The 13,463-nt window shown below is 36.1% G+C and overlaps 1 non-coding gene across 1 annotated transcript; it reads right to left on the bottom strand.

Annotated features, from left to right (window-relative positions):
* Window positions 1-3,074: 3,074 nt before the first annotated feature.
* On the bottom strand, window positions 3,075-3,181 carry LOC145003681 (small nucleolar RNA R71). Its single transcript, XR_013662128.1, has one exon. It is a non-coding gene; the product is annotated as a small nucleolar RNA R71 (small nucleolar RNA).
* Between the last annotated feature and the right edge of the window lie 10,282 nt (window positions 3,182-13,463).

Here is a 13,463-nt window from a genome sequence, read left to right as displayed (position 1 = left end):
TGTTCTCGTTGGTTACACAAAGAAACAATACCCTTGCATGTTTCACGCTTCATACTTTTATAACAAGAGAGGGACTGAGTGATGAGTATTTTGCACGGTATGATGAACCAAATGTCTCACTTCGAAATAACAATGTGCCCTTTAATGATGATGCATATGAGATTCCAACACATGGTACTGCAGCTGACCATGAATATATGACCCAGTTACGGGATGAAATTGTCGAGCAGTTGATGCAAAATATGGAATGAGAATTATTAAAGTTTGGTTGTATGAATTTTATTTCAAATTGTTTTTATTGTAAGACTAATTTGGTTGTATGAAGTTTATTTCAGTGTTTTAAGACTAGAATTATTAAATTTTTAGTGCTGAAAAACTATTTTCTATTTATAAAATCATTTTATTAACATTTGTAGTAGCATGTAGATGTTAAAAAACAAACATGCTTCTACTTACAGTTTGCAGCCATTTGTTCCACCTCTTCTGCTACAAAGGGTTGCAGAGGTGGTCCGTAGACTTCAGAAATTTTTACTTCAAAAAACAAACAACACCTTACTTTTATTACTTATATAAGATTTGGTTGATCCTAGCTCTAGCAATTTAATAGTCACTAAACTACTAGGTAATAAGTTCATGTAATTTAATGGTTACTAAGTTACACAGAATCTGAATTCAAGCATTCAAAGTATCAAATATGAACATGATAGGTAGAGATAATCAAACACAAGCTCATAACCAACAATTAAATCCATAATTTAATAAACTAAACCTAGTGTTAAAGCTTCATATATATAAACGGAAGCAACTAAATTCAGCTGCTCATGGTTCAAAGCATAACCAAATTCTCAATAGTAAAAGACATAATCAAGGTGTACAAAACTAATGTGTGAATACGTTCTTCAATCTCTCAAGCTTCAAGCAATTCTCCTTCAAAAGATGCTTTTTTGCACTTTTCTCCTGTTCAACTTGGTTATCTCTCCATAATTTAACTCTTGCCAACCTTGAAAGACGTGAGAATGAAGGTTAATTTATAGATTTGTAAAATCGCTGCACACGTAGTGAGATATGGAGTCTCATGTTGCGAGTCGGGTAGTAATCCATATTGGACAAGGATTCTGACTTCCCATATGTTATTCTTCTAGAATCTAATACTCACTTCGTGAGCTTTGACCCATCATGTTGTGAGATCGACTTTTCAGTAGGAATTTCCTTCTTTTAATCTTCAATCCTCCAAAGTTCCAATTCTCATCAATTATGGTCCTTTATCTTCAAGAGTGTTCCTTTTGGCTATAAGATTCAAGTTAATCCCATAAGTACCATATACCTTTGCATTTAACCAAAATATTAATAAAAATGTATTAGAATATTGCCTAAAAATTTGTATAAATATGGCAATATCATCTTGTATCAATTTTTACTTTGCGAACAAAAAAATTCGATCTCATTTGTAAAATTAGGGCCAAATGTTGAGATATTAAGGTTTTTAAATAAGCCTCCACAATAAAAGTCTAGTCGAGGAGTGAAATGCCACACAGAAGGTCCAAGGTTCTAATCCTGACACATCAAAAATATTGTTAATGTTCTGTGATTCACTTGGCCTTAGGTTGGGTTTACCATTTTTTTTAAATAAAAGAAAAAGACAAATTGGAGTAATTCTATTTATCATTTTCCAAGATTTAATAAAAAAATAGAGTAATTACTACAAGTATCCGCCAATTTTGGATACAACTACGAAATTGCAAAGTATCTACGAAATTCACCAAAATGGCATCCCTTAGTTCCTTTCTCTTGACTATTTTGACATAAGGTTTAACTCCAAACCCTTTGTGGATTTAACCCTTACTTACCTTATCTATCTAGTGCGTGTGAGGTTTTTTGACCAAGACGAGGACATCGATCAAATTTTGGCACACCTGTTGGGGAGATTGTGCACTTAAACTACTATGTTTAAATATTTATATATTTTTGATAATTTTAGTTGTACTTTTTGTTTGCAAGTTACTTAATATTTGTTGTGCAGGCATACCGGTGCATGCATACGAGACATAGTGGGCACTCTTCACCGCTAGTTTTTGATTTGGAAATTGAATGCATTGATCGGTTAAATCAGATCGCTAGAAAAACTATTAGCATCATGAATACAGACAGGGTAGTCGTTAAAGATGTAATAGATGGGCAAGAGGATGCAATACACAATCCTCCATCAGGGGTTCCCTAATCCCAAACAACAAAAATATTAGGAACAATAATATGTTGGACCACTAATCAATACACCAACAACAGAACTATAACCGAAACCATAACCGAACAAGAGCAATTATAGCCACAATAGTGGAAATAAGCTAATTAGGGATACAACATAGGAGGTAACAGAGGAAAACAAAATGGTGGTATTGGTGTCAATAAAAACCACAATTCAAGAAATATTAACCCTCAATTTTCTCAGCTCGTACCACCACTGATGAATGAAGGTAACAACCATAACCACAACAATCGTAATATAAGGAATCAAGGAAATCAGGGTGGAAACGATAATTACAACAACTAGAATAATTGGAATTTCAACAAAGATGACAACTAGTACACCTACGATTACGAGAATGAAGGCTTTGGGAACATGTACTAAAGGAATCCAAACAACGGATTCAACAATGTCAATGATCAAGGCTACCAAGGCGGGTATCACAAAAAAGGTAACTGATTCACTCACCTTTTTTTTTCTACAACCTAATAGGCAATACATGGCTTCTCATTACCAGCCAGGAGAGTATGATGATGCTTCACCTATACTCTTCCCGAAAGGAAACGGGAACCATGTGGAAGTTAGACCACAACTCATGAATGACTTAACGATCATTTGAGAGAATAAATATGATGACCTATACAATCAACTCTACGAGTTTCTTGCAGTTTCTAACACAAACATTTCACGATACTAGACTTCACTTAATTATGTTCATATTAAAATAAAAAGCTAAGTATCAGTTCACTTCATTTACTTCCAATAATATCAATGCTTGGGATCAATTGAAAACCAAAATTTCGCAAGAGTTTTACCCCATCAGTAAAACCACGATAATAAAAAAGGTAATTCATGATTTCACAAAAAACCCAATGAGGAATTTCATGATGCATTTGACCGCTTCAAGGAATTGTTACGTTCATGCCCCCTTCATAAGTTTTCCTGTTGGATACTTGTGCATTTCTTGTTTGATGGAGCCTACATCACCAATCAAGTTATGATAAATGTCTCATCTGGAGACTATATCATGATGCAAAATAGTGAATTCATTTGTCAATTCTTAGAGTAATTGAGTAGTGGTTCATAAACCAATGTAACATCCTAAAAATACTATGTAAAAATTTTATTTTTAAAACTATCAAAACCACCATTCATTCATTCCAAAATCCATCAAAATGTGATAATGCATAAAATAGTCATCAGAGTACAAATCATGTCATAAAATGCAGAATACTGGTGGATGCGGTGCGATTATTACGAACCCTTCCCTTTCGAACCAGAAGTACCTGAAACCACAAATATAAATCGTAAGCACAAAGCTTAGTGAGTTTCCCCAAAAGACCCCATACAGAAATGTACATAACAACTAGAAACTAAGTTGGGTCTATTTCACCATTGAGTCTATTTCAACTCCTTCGGTATCTTTCAACCGGTACTGGGTCTATTTCACCCCCTGAGTCCATTTCAAATCCTTTGATATCTTTCAACTGGTAATGCATCTATTTCGCCCCTTGAGTCTATTTCAACTCCTTTGGTATCTTTCAACCGGTATTGGGTCTATTTCACCCCTGCAACTAAGCATACAATAAGATCAACAAGAGTGACAAAGACAACAAGCACATACATGCATATTAGCAAGTGTTACAAATGCAACTATCATCCTACAAACATAATATAATGGACCAGCATTAGTGCCTTCGACCCACGAGTATAGTGAAGAGACTCACCTCTCAGTCAATACTTATCTTCTACCAATCTCTCTCTCTCTCTCTCTCTCTATATATATATATATATATATATATATATATATATATATATATATATATCTTTGTCGGAATACAGGTGCTAAACCCCACCTAGGCAATCAAACAAGGCACACTCTCATTAAGAGTTGGCAAAAAGTTAACTCAGGTCAAAATTCAAACGATCAAAGACAAAGTCCACATCATCAACACTCCTAGATTCCATGGCCTTCCTTGGCCACGCCGTGGGAACAAAAAAACAAGACAATGACTGGCCCTTTAGTCACCAAAGTCGTGGCGATCACGTACCATGCCGTGGGGATCCGTCTAAATGGTTTATTTGAGTTAAGTTGCTCTTAACTCATATTCAAGGGCTCAAAATCCCAGATCTACTCCTTCCCATTGTCTTGATGGATAAATTTTCCAACTTTATCCATTAAGACAAGATCTCAAACCTAGGCTCTATAGGCTATATAAGATGTTCAACTTTCTGGAAAGATTTTAAGGGTCCTGTTGATCTCTAAAAATGCAAGCTTTATCGACATGCATTCCTTATGCATGTTCTTCCTCAAATGTAGGTCACAATAGGAAAAGGGACCCAAATCTCATGCAAGATTTATAAATCATAACAAAACCTCAGATTTATAAGATTTAAGGTATTTGGGATTCCTAAGATTCATAAAGTTGCAAACTTTATCTCTTTGCTCCACCTAAAATCTAATGAAAAAGTTTATTAAGCAAAATAACTCTAGCTATTTAAGGAAAAGATAAAATACTAGATCAAGATCCTTACAAATGGTTCAACAAGATGCTTTCAGAGGTTGGGGGTGTTGCTTGCTGATCTCTTGCACAAAATCTTCCTTTACATCCTTCGAAATCACCAAAAACTTGCAAATGAGCTCCAAAGGCTTCAAAAGATAAAGTTTAGGGGTTCTGAGGGTTTGAGAGTGATGGAGGATGAGGGTGAATAAACCCTAGCCCCCCATTCATTCAAATAGGGTGCAAATCCAGAAAATTGGGGTTTCATCAAAATCAGCTGCCATGCCGTGGCCTATATGGCCACGTTGTGGCAAGTCCTTTAAATCTTGCAAACTAGAAAACATTTCCACGCTCTGGTGAGGATCCATCACACTATTTCCAACTAGAATGAAGACTTACAATATGATGGATTAGTTCATACCTGAAGTAGGTGTTACAATTCTTCCTCACTTGAATCAAAATTCGTCCTAAAATTTCATTGCTACAAATAATTCTTGATAATTCTCCCTCATTTCATCCTCAGTCACCCACGTCCACTTAGAACCCTTCTAGTTCTGCCATTGTAACTTCACCATGTTCACCACCTTGTGTCTTAGGGTCTTGGACTTCTTATCGAGGATCACAACTGGTCTTTCTCTGTAGTTTAGGCACTTATACGTTTGAATATCCTCTAGATGGCACCACTATAGAATCATCAACCAAACACTTCCATAACCGAGAGATGTGAAAAGTGTTGTGAATCTTATTGAGCTCCTCGGGCAACTCTGGCCACCCGGGAAATAACCCTGAAAGGATAATATATCTGGGGCCCAACTTGCCCCACTTCATGAACCAGATGACACCTTTCCAAGGTGACAACTTTAGGAGTACCATATCTCCGACTTGAAGCTCCAAATTGGATCGATGCCTATCTACATAACTCTTTTGTCGACTCTGCATAGTATGCAATCTCCCACACACCTACTAGATCAACTTGGTAGGCCGGTGCACCGCCTGCGTGCTACCTATGACTCGCTGACCAACCTCGCCCTAATAAATCGGGGTCCAACACTTCCTCCCGTAGAGTAGGGGTGTGCAAAAAAACCGCAAAACTGAAAAACCGATCCGATCCGGTCAATCCGAAACCGAAAAAACCGAAACCGTAAAAACCGACTCTCTACGGGTTGGTTTCGGTTTCAATATTTAGATATCCGTGGATACCCGAACCGAACCGGCGTGTGTGTGTGTGTGTATATATATATATATACATATATATATATATATATATATATATATATATATATATATATATATATATATATATATATAAGTAAATGAAATACTAATCAACATTGTTTGGAATGATCCTGTGATACTGCGCAGTGGCCAAAACAAAATTTAATTGGCAATTTTCAGTTTCACGTTCTACATTCATTTTTTTTCCTTATTAATTTTATTATTATATTTATTATATAAATTTAATAAATGACATTTGAACTTTATATTTTCCTTTTGAAAAAAAATGGTCGAAATAGAGTTTATCGTTTTGATTAAATTTGATTTTTTTATTTAGCGGGTATCCGTGAACCGAACCGTGGTTACCCGCCTTCACACGGTTCGGTTCGGTTCGGTTTTTTGGCCAATTCGGTTCGGTTTCGGTTAGTACACATGAGATACCCGCCCCGTGGTCATGGTTCATAATTTTATTACTATCCGAACCGAACCGCCCCGTTAACACCCCTACCGTAGAGCATCTCAAAAGGAGGTTGATCACTACTAGCGTGATAGCTGTTGTTGTAAGAAAACTTAGCCAAATGGAGATATGTATCCTAGCTACTGCCAATATTCAACACACATGACTGAAGCATATCCTTCAAAGTCTGGATGGTCTGTTCACTCTGTCCATTAGTATCCCGATGAATAGTAATGTTGAAGTGCAGACGAGTGCCCAAATCCTCAAGAAATCTCTTCCAGAACCTGGATGTGAACCGAACAACCCAATCCAAAACAACTGAGATGGGGACCCCATGTCATGCCACCACCTCACAGATATATACACCTGCCAATTTCGTTGTAGAGATGCTCTCCTAAATAGGAATAAATACGCACTCTTGGTCAATGGATCCACGACGACTTAAAGCGAATCCACCCCGCGCTCTATCCACGGTAGCTATATGATAAAATCCATTTTGTTCTCTTTCCATTTCCAGACGGGGATACCTAGCGGCTCCATCTTACCATGAGGTCGCTGATGCTCAGCCTTGAATTTCTTACAAGTTAGGGACCTCTCCACATACCATGCCATATCCCGCTTCATGAAGAGCCACCAATAATCAAGTCGGAGGTCTCTATACATATTATCTGCACTCGGATGAATAAAAAACTTTGACTTATGCGCCTCATCATCAAATCTGACGAGCAATTCCCAAATACAGAACCCAAACCCTCCAATGTAGGGTCAAAAATCCCTGGTTATCATACTCAGAAGAGGACACCTGACCCATTATGGGTTCACTCTTCCAGTGCTCCTTTTTCGTAGCCTCAACTTGGACCCCACAAATCTGCTCCAAGAGTGGTTAATCATTGTCATCCTCAGAAATAAATTCTGGATATGCGAGCTAGTCACCTTACAACTCAACGCATCTGCCACCACATTGGCCTTCCCAGGGTGGTATAAAATCTCGCAGTCGTAATCCTTCACTACATCAAACCACCTGTGCTGTCTCATATTCAGATTTGGCTAATCCATCACGTACCTCAAACTCTTATGATCCTTATAGAAGGTATGACATGCCCCATAGAGGTAATGATGCAAAATATTAAGGGCGAAAACCACCTCCATAGATCTAGATTATGTATAGGGTAATTCGCCTCATAAGGCTCTAGCTACCTCAATGCATAGGTGATCACATGGCCCTACTGCATAAGCATTGCACCTAATCCCATTATCGATGTATCACCATAAACCACAAAGTCTTGAACACCCTCGGGAAGAGTCAAGATCGGAGCCTCACATAATCTTTGACTCACGGATTCAAAAGCTGCCTGCTGCTCAGGCCCCCAGGGGAAAGTAACTGTCTTCTTCGTTAACTTGGTTATCGAAAAAGCAATCCTAGAGAAATTCTCAATGAACCTCCAATAATATCCTGCTAAACCCAACAAACTCCAAATCTCATATGGAGACTTTAGAACCTCTCACTACATCACAACCTTGATCTTGGCTAGGTCAACCATTATCCCCTCTCATTGACAAGGTGCCGAAAAGACTACACCTCACATAACTAAAACTTGCACTTGGAGAACTTGACATAAAAGCTCTCTCCTCAGAGTCTCCAAAACCTCTCACAGATGATCCTCATGCTGCTCCTTGGTCTTAGAATAGACCCGAATACCATCAATAAATACAATGACATACCGATCCTGTTGGATTAGGTGTCTAAGCCCATAACTATAACTGGTATAAACTTTAATTGATAGTAGCACATTCCTTTTGGGTTGCCCTCAAACCTGGCAATTGAATATGATGGCTTTTAGAGAGAGAATATTGATTCATTAATTTATTATATGGTTAATAAATTAATTAGAAATCAAAATAATAATTTGTTAATATATTATGAGAATAATATATTAATTGGAAACATTATCATTTAATTAAGAATTAATAAGAAATTAATTGGATTAATTAAAAGTAGGAGGAATAAAGGTGACAATGTTCAATAGTTGAGCATTGAGGAATTCTAGAACCTCTCAGAAAGAGGGGGAATGAAATCTAGAATGTTTCTAGGGTTTCCTTGGGATTTAACGGTGCCTTGGATGCCTTAGGGAGGAAGTTAAGGGATTAGGGTTATGTTGGAGATAACTACCTTATCCAATACCTTTCTAACTCCTATATAAACCCCTCTTTGGGTTTAATTTCATCCATGTCTTATCCCTTAGAAGAAATTCTGATTTTTGCTTCTATTCTTCTCTCTCTCTTCAAGTCCCTTGGTTGCTAGGGTTTGTGTGTGAACCATTGGAGGCACGACACTTGTGATGCTTGCTACCAAAGGTTTTCAAGTAAGGATTCAAGATTAGTTACAATATCAATCTTAAATGTTAGTTTTCTTGTCTTATGAATTAGTTTGTTCGTAGGAAAAGTTTTATAGATTAGCCATTCATAGTATGTTACTATATTTGCAAGACATAGATCAAACTAGGTTGCATGTGCCCTAATTAATTGAAATTGTTTTTGATTATTTTTCGCTTATGGTGTTGAACTTGGAACCTTTAAAATCCATCAATGATATCAGACCCTAAGGTTGTCTTTCTTGTATTTACATATTGGTGAATAAAAAAAAAACAGTTTAGGTTTAATCACAACTCACGACGTGAACTCGACCAGATCCAAAAATCTTGACCAAATCTGTCTTAACAACTTTTAATTGATAAATTCTTGCCATATTTTATCCCCAAATCCGATTTTGGTATATCCAGCATGATAAATTAAAAGCCTATAATTAAAGAGTTTGGTTTTTGACATAATTAATTATTTTGTGATTAATATAACTGTTTTTTTAAGTGCTTAAATAATTAATTGGATATTAATGGAACTTAATAATTAAATATTTGGTTTATCTTAAATTTAAATTATTTTAATTTTGAAATTTATTATAAACCATAGTATTTTGAAAAGTTTAAAATACATCGTTATGGATCTTATTAATAATTTAATTAGGTAATTGATTAAAAGATAATTAATAAGTCCATAAAAGGTTTAAATATAATTAAATTAAAAGTTTAATTTATTAAAAGACTAAATCCTTGTGATTTTAAAATGTTTTAAAATACACCTTATAACAAGTATATAATTAAAAGTTTAATATACATTATATGTATAAGAAAAGTCCGTCAAATCGCTAGTACACCTCATTCACGAAATCATGCTATAAAGAGGGTATAAGGAAGCGTCCTATAAAATGGCCGTTGAATGGGTGTTCTCTCTCACCCACGGCTCTCCTGTGTAGTGGAGGGTCGTTAGCTGAATGGATTTGATAAGACATAACCTCATTAAAAGTCTAATGATATAAAGTAACTAAACTATTTTCAAAAATCCCACTCTTAGTTACTTTAGGAAAATTTGAATTTGTATGCTAATCAATGAAATTGCACATTACACTTTATGAGTCGTTAGTGGAGAGTGCATGGTTAACCGACACACTAGTGGGGGACAAATAAAGGGTGGTAATAGGTGTGTTGAAAATTATCATTGATTAATAGAGCGTGTGTGGTTAATCAGCACATTAAAACGAGATAATAAATGACATCGAGAGTACCAAGTTAATATGCATGGTTATTCACATGTCGTTTATGATCCTTGGCATCCTAGTAAAAAAAGTGAGAGCATAATCGAGATTAAACATGCCATTGATTAGATTCAATGAATCTCAAAAGATCTAGGTGTTTTATAATATTGAAATTGGTAAAATCCTTACTTATCTAAAATAGATTTGAATTTGATTACGGCATCCCTCTTCAAAGTTTGAATCGAAAATATGGATCCTAGCCGTAATTCAAATTTATGGGTTAATAATTAAGGATTAAAAATCAACTAACTTGAATTCTCTTTTATCCCTTTATAGATGTCAAGTCAAGAAACTAATGGTCTTTCTCTACCTTCAGAAGATGATCTTTTACATTATCGTCAATGTGAAAGTATGTTACCTTCTTCAAGCAATGGTAGAAATGGATATCATGCTTCTCCAACTCTTCCTTCTCCTTCCCCATTGACTCTCCTTACAACATGAGTTGAAAGATACAAAACTGTTCAAGCCCTATTGGAAAGTAAGCATCGATATGGAAATTCCGTGTGTACGCATGTTGTGAAAATGAAATCGTGCATTGACAAATTGGATAGATTGGGTGTCGTTTTCCGAAGGAAGTATATCATTGATTTGGTTCTACTTTCGCTTCCTAAGTCATATAGTCAGTTTGTTGAGGAATTTTATATGAGCGACCATGACGTGTCCTTAATTAATCTAAAACATATGTTGATTGTTGCTGAAGCAGAAAAATTCTTAAGAGCTTAAGTGAAGTAAAAGTGTTTAAATGATAAAATTCCAAATTTCCATGGACATAGACAATAGTTGTCCAGAAAAGATTTCTCTTCCCAATGGCAAGGGATCAACTAAGGTCAAACCATTTGATCTTATAGTAAAGAGAAAGGCTAGTTCTAAGATAGTTCCATGTGATAGTCCTAAAGAGTCCATATGTTTCTATTGCCAATTGAAGGGACATTGGTTACGAAGCTTCCCAAACTACATGAAGGATCTTAGAGATGGTAAAGTCAAATCGTATGACTCTACTTCATGTACATCCATTATCTTAATAAGTTCCTATTCATAGACTCCTAATACATGATGTGATGATCACATTTTGATGGTATTATTGGATCTAAGAGAAAGAATGAAGCTTAAGAAGAGTGAGCTAATTCTGATCGTAAGAGATGGATTTTAGTCACATGGTTCGATGATCATAATTTGGAAGCTACTACTTAGGAGTTATGATAATTTAAGAGATTGCTTAGGAAGTGTCTAGATACATTGTTTTCATTTATGCATTGTAAGGACAAGTTCTAATTTTTTGTTTATAATCTATGAAAGTGAAGTTTTGGTTTATATAGTTGGTTTACTTTATATTTCCTTGCAATGGATTCTATGAAAGTGTTGGTTACATTTCTATTATTAGCAATATTAATTGTGGATTTGATTCTTATTTCACTTGTGGAAAATGTGATAATTGACTAAGTGATAAAGAATTCTCATCACCCAAGTTCCAATTGGATGGAAACTTGGAGTCATACAATTCGAATTGTGTGATGTATGAGAATCTTGATCATTGGAAGATTATGACTAATTCATTTATCACATGTTTTATGTGAGTCAAAGTGAAGGACTAATGGATCTGGTTCATTGATATGGACTATGCAAATCTACCACAAAGGATGAGAACCTCTATTCGTCACGATTTACTGATGCTTTAGTAAATGTGCTTGTGCTTATAAGATTAAGCATTATTTTGATATTTTGGAAAAGTTTTCAGAGAGTACTAGAATGAATAAGAAGAATCTATTAGGCAGAAAGATAAAAGGTTCTCTAATATGAATGGAAAGGGGAGCACGTTGGTATCATGTTTTATGATCATCTTAATGATTATGGAACTATACCGTAATTGATCATTAGAGAACATATTAGTGCAATTGTATGAATAAGAAGAGGAATCAAATGTTGTTGAAACGGTTCAATCAAGAGCGATGCTCTAGCTACTTCGAATCGTATCTTGAAACTTATTTCATACTAAGTAGGTTTATTACACCTTATGAAATATGGAGTAATAATGTTTTCTTACTCTAGCACATTTGGAATTGGAAGTTGTGATGTTTTGGTTAAAATAAAGGATGAACTAAGGCCAATTCCATGAAGTGTTTCTTGTTGGGAATCCACACTAACTTTTGAATATTAGTTTTAGCTTGTCAAGGAATGTTCCTTGAGAGAAAAACTTATATCTAAAGAAGTTAGTGGGAGTCTTAATGATCTTGAGGAGTTTTAGAAGTCAACCAACAATAAAGCATTTAGTTATCACTAGCACACGACCTGAGGTTGATAACTTATATTGTTAAGTTGACACATTCTTATTTCTGTGCACTTTCCGGTTAGGTTGGCAATGGTTATGTGTAACATCCGGAATTTCAGGTATTATATTTATTCTTTTTATTTTGAGTTTTGAAGAGGAACTCGGCGAGTTGGTGCGTAGACTCGCCGAGTAGAGATGCGATTTCTCATCTGGATTAATGACCGGACTCGACGAGTCGCATTGGTGGACTCAGCGAGTCAGTACTGTTTAATGAAACCCTAATTTCTCGGGTTTGGGGCCTATTTAAAGGGCCTTATGGCCGTCATTTGTGCACACTAGTCCATAGAGAGAAACCCTAGAGTGCTTGAGCGTTTTGAGAGAGAAAGGAAGCCATTCTTGACCTTTTTGGTGTTGTTTAGCAAGAAGAAGGAGGTCCTAACCAAGAGGAAGCAACGGAGGTTGCTATACTGTGGATTTGAAGCTTAGATCATCGCACTTGAGGTATTAATTCGACTCATCTTCTGTTTTATGAAGTATATTTGGATTTAGGGTTTCTTGTGGCCTTTGTTGGGTTGATTTGATGCCCAAATAGTCCCTTTCTAGTGATGAGGCTTTGGATCTGGATCCATAGAGGTCCAGAGAGCCTCACTCATAAGGCTTTATAAAGAGCAATGGAGGTTATGACCTTGAGTTGTGGTATTTGGGGCTAAATCATCATATATGGTCATATAGATGTTGTATGTATATCAAGATAACGACTTTACGTGATAAATAAGCTTGGAAGGACTGGATCTATGAGTTAGTGGAACAGATCTGACCTTAGAAGGTCGTTTGGGATTATGCATGGAATGCACTCGCCGAGTCTATTGGCAGACTCGACAAGTTGGTGCGGGTTGTTCATAGATTTAGAACTAGGGGTTGAGTAACCGAGTTGGGTGAGTGACTCAGTGAGTCGGAAGGGACTCAGAGGAAGTGGGGTCCTCGTAGGGACTCGGCGAGTCCACCCCAGACTCGGCGAGTTGGGGTTGACCATTGACCATTGACTAGAGTTGACCAGTGTGGACTCGATAGAGTTAGTCAACCTTAGTTGGGAAAGTGTTAATTAGAGATGTATTGTGTTATAGGAGGACTAT

The sequence above is a fragment of the Lactuca saligna genome, chromosome 6, assembly GCF_052625555.1.
Source record: "Lactuca saligna cultivar CGN05327 chromosome 6, ASM5262555v1, whole genome shotgun sequence".
Taxonomy (NCBI): Eukaryota; Viridiplantae; Streptophyta; class Magnoliopsida; order Asterales; family Asteraceae; genus Lactuca; species Lactuca saligna.
The sequence above is the reverse complement of the archived record's forward strand: the minus strand, read 5'-3'. Positions and strand labels throughout refer to the sequence as shown.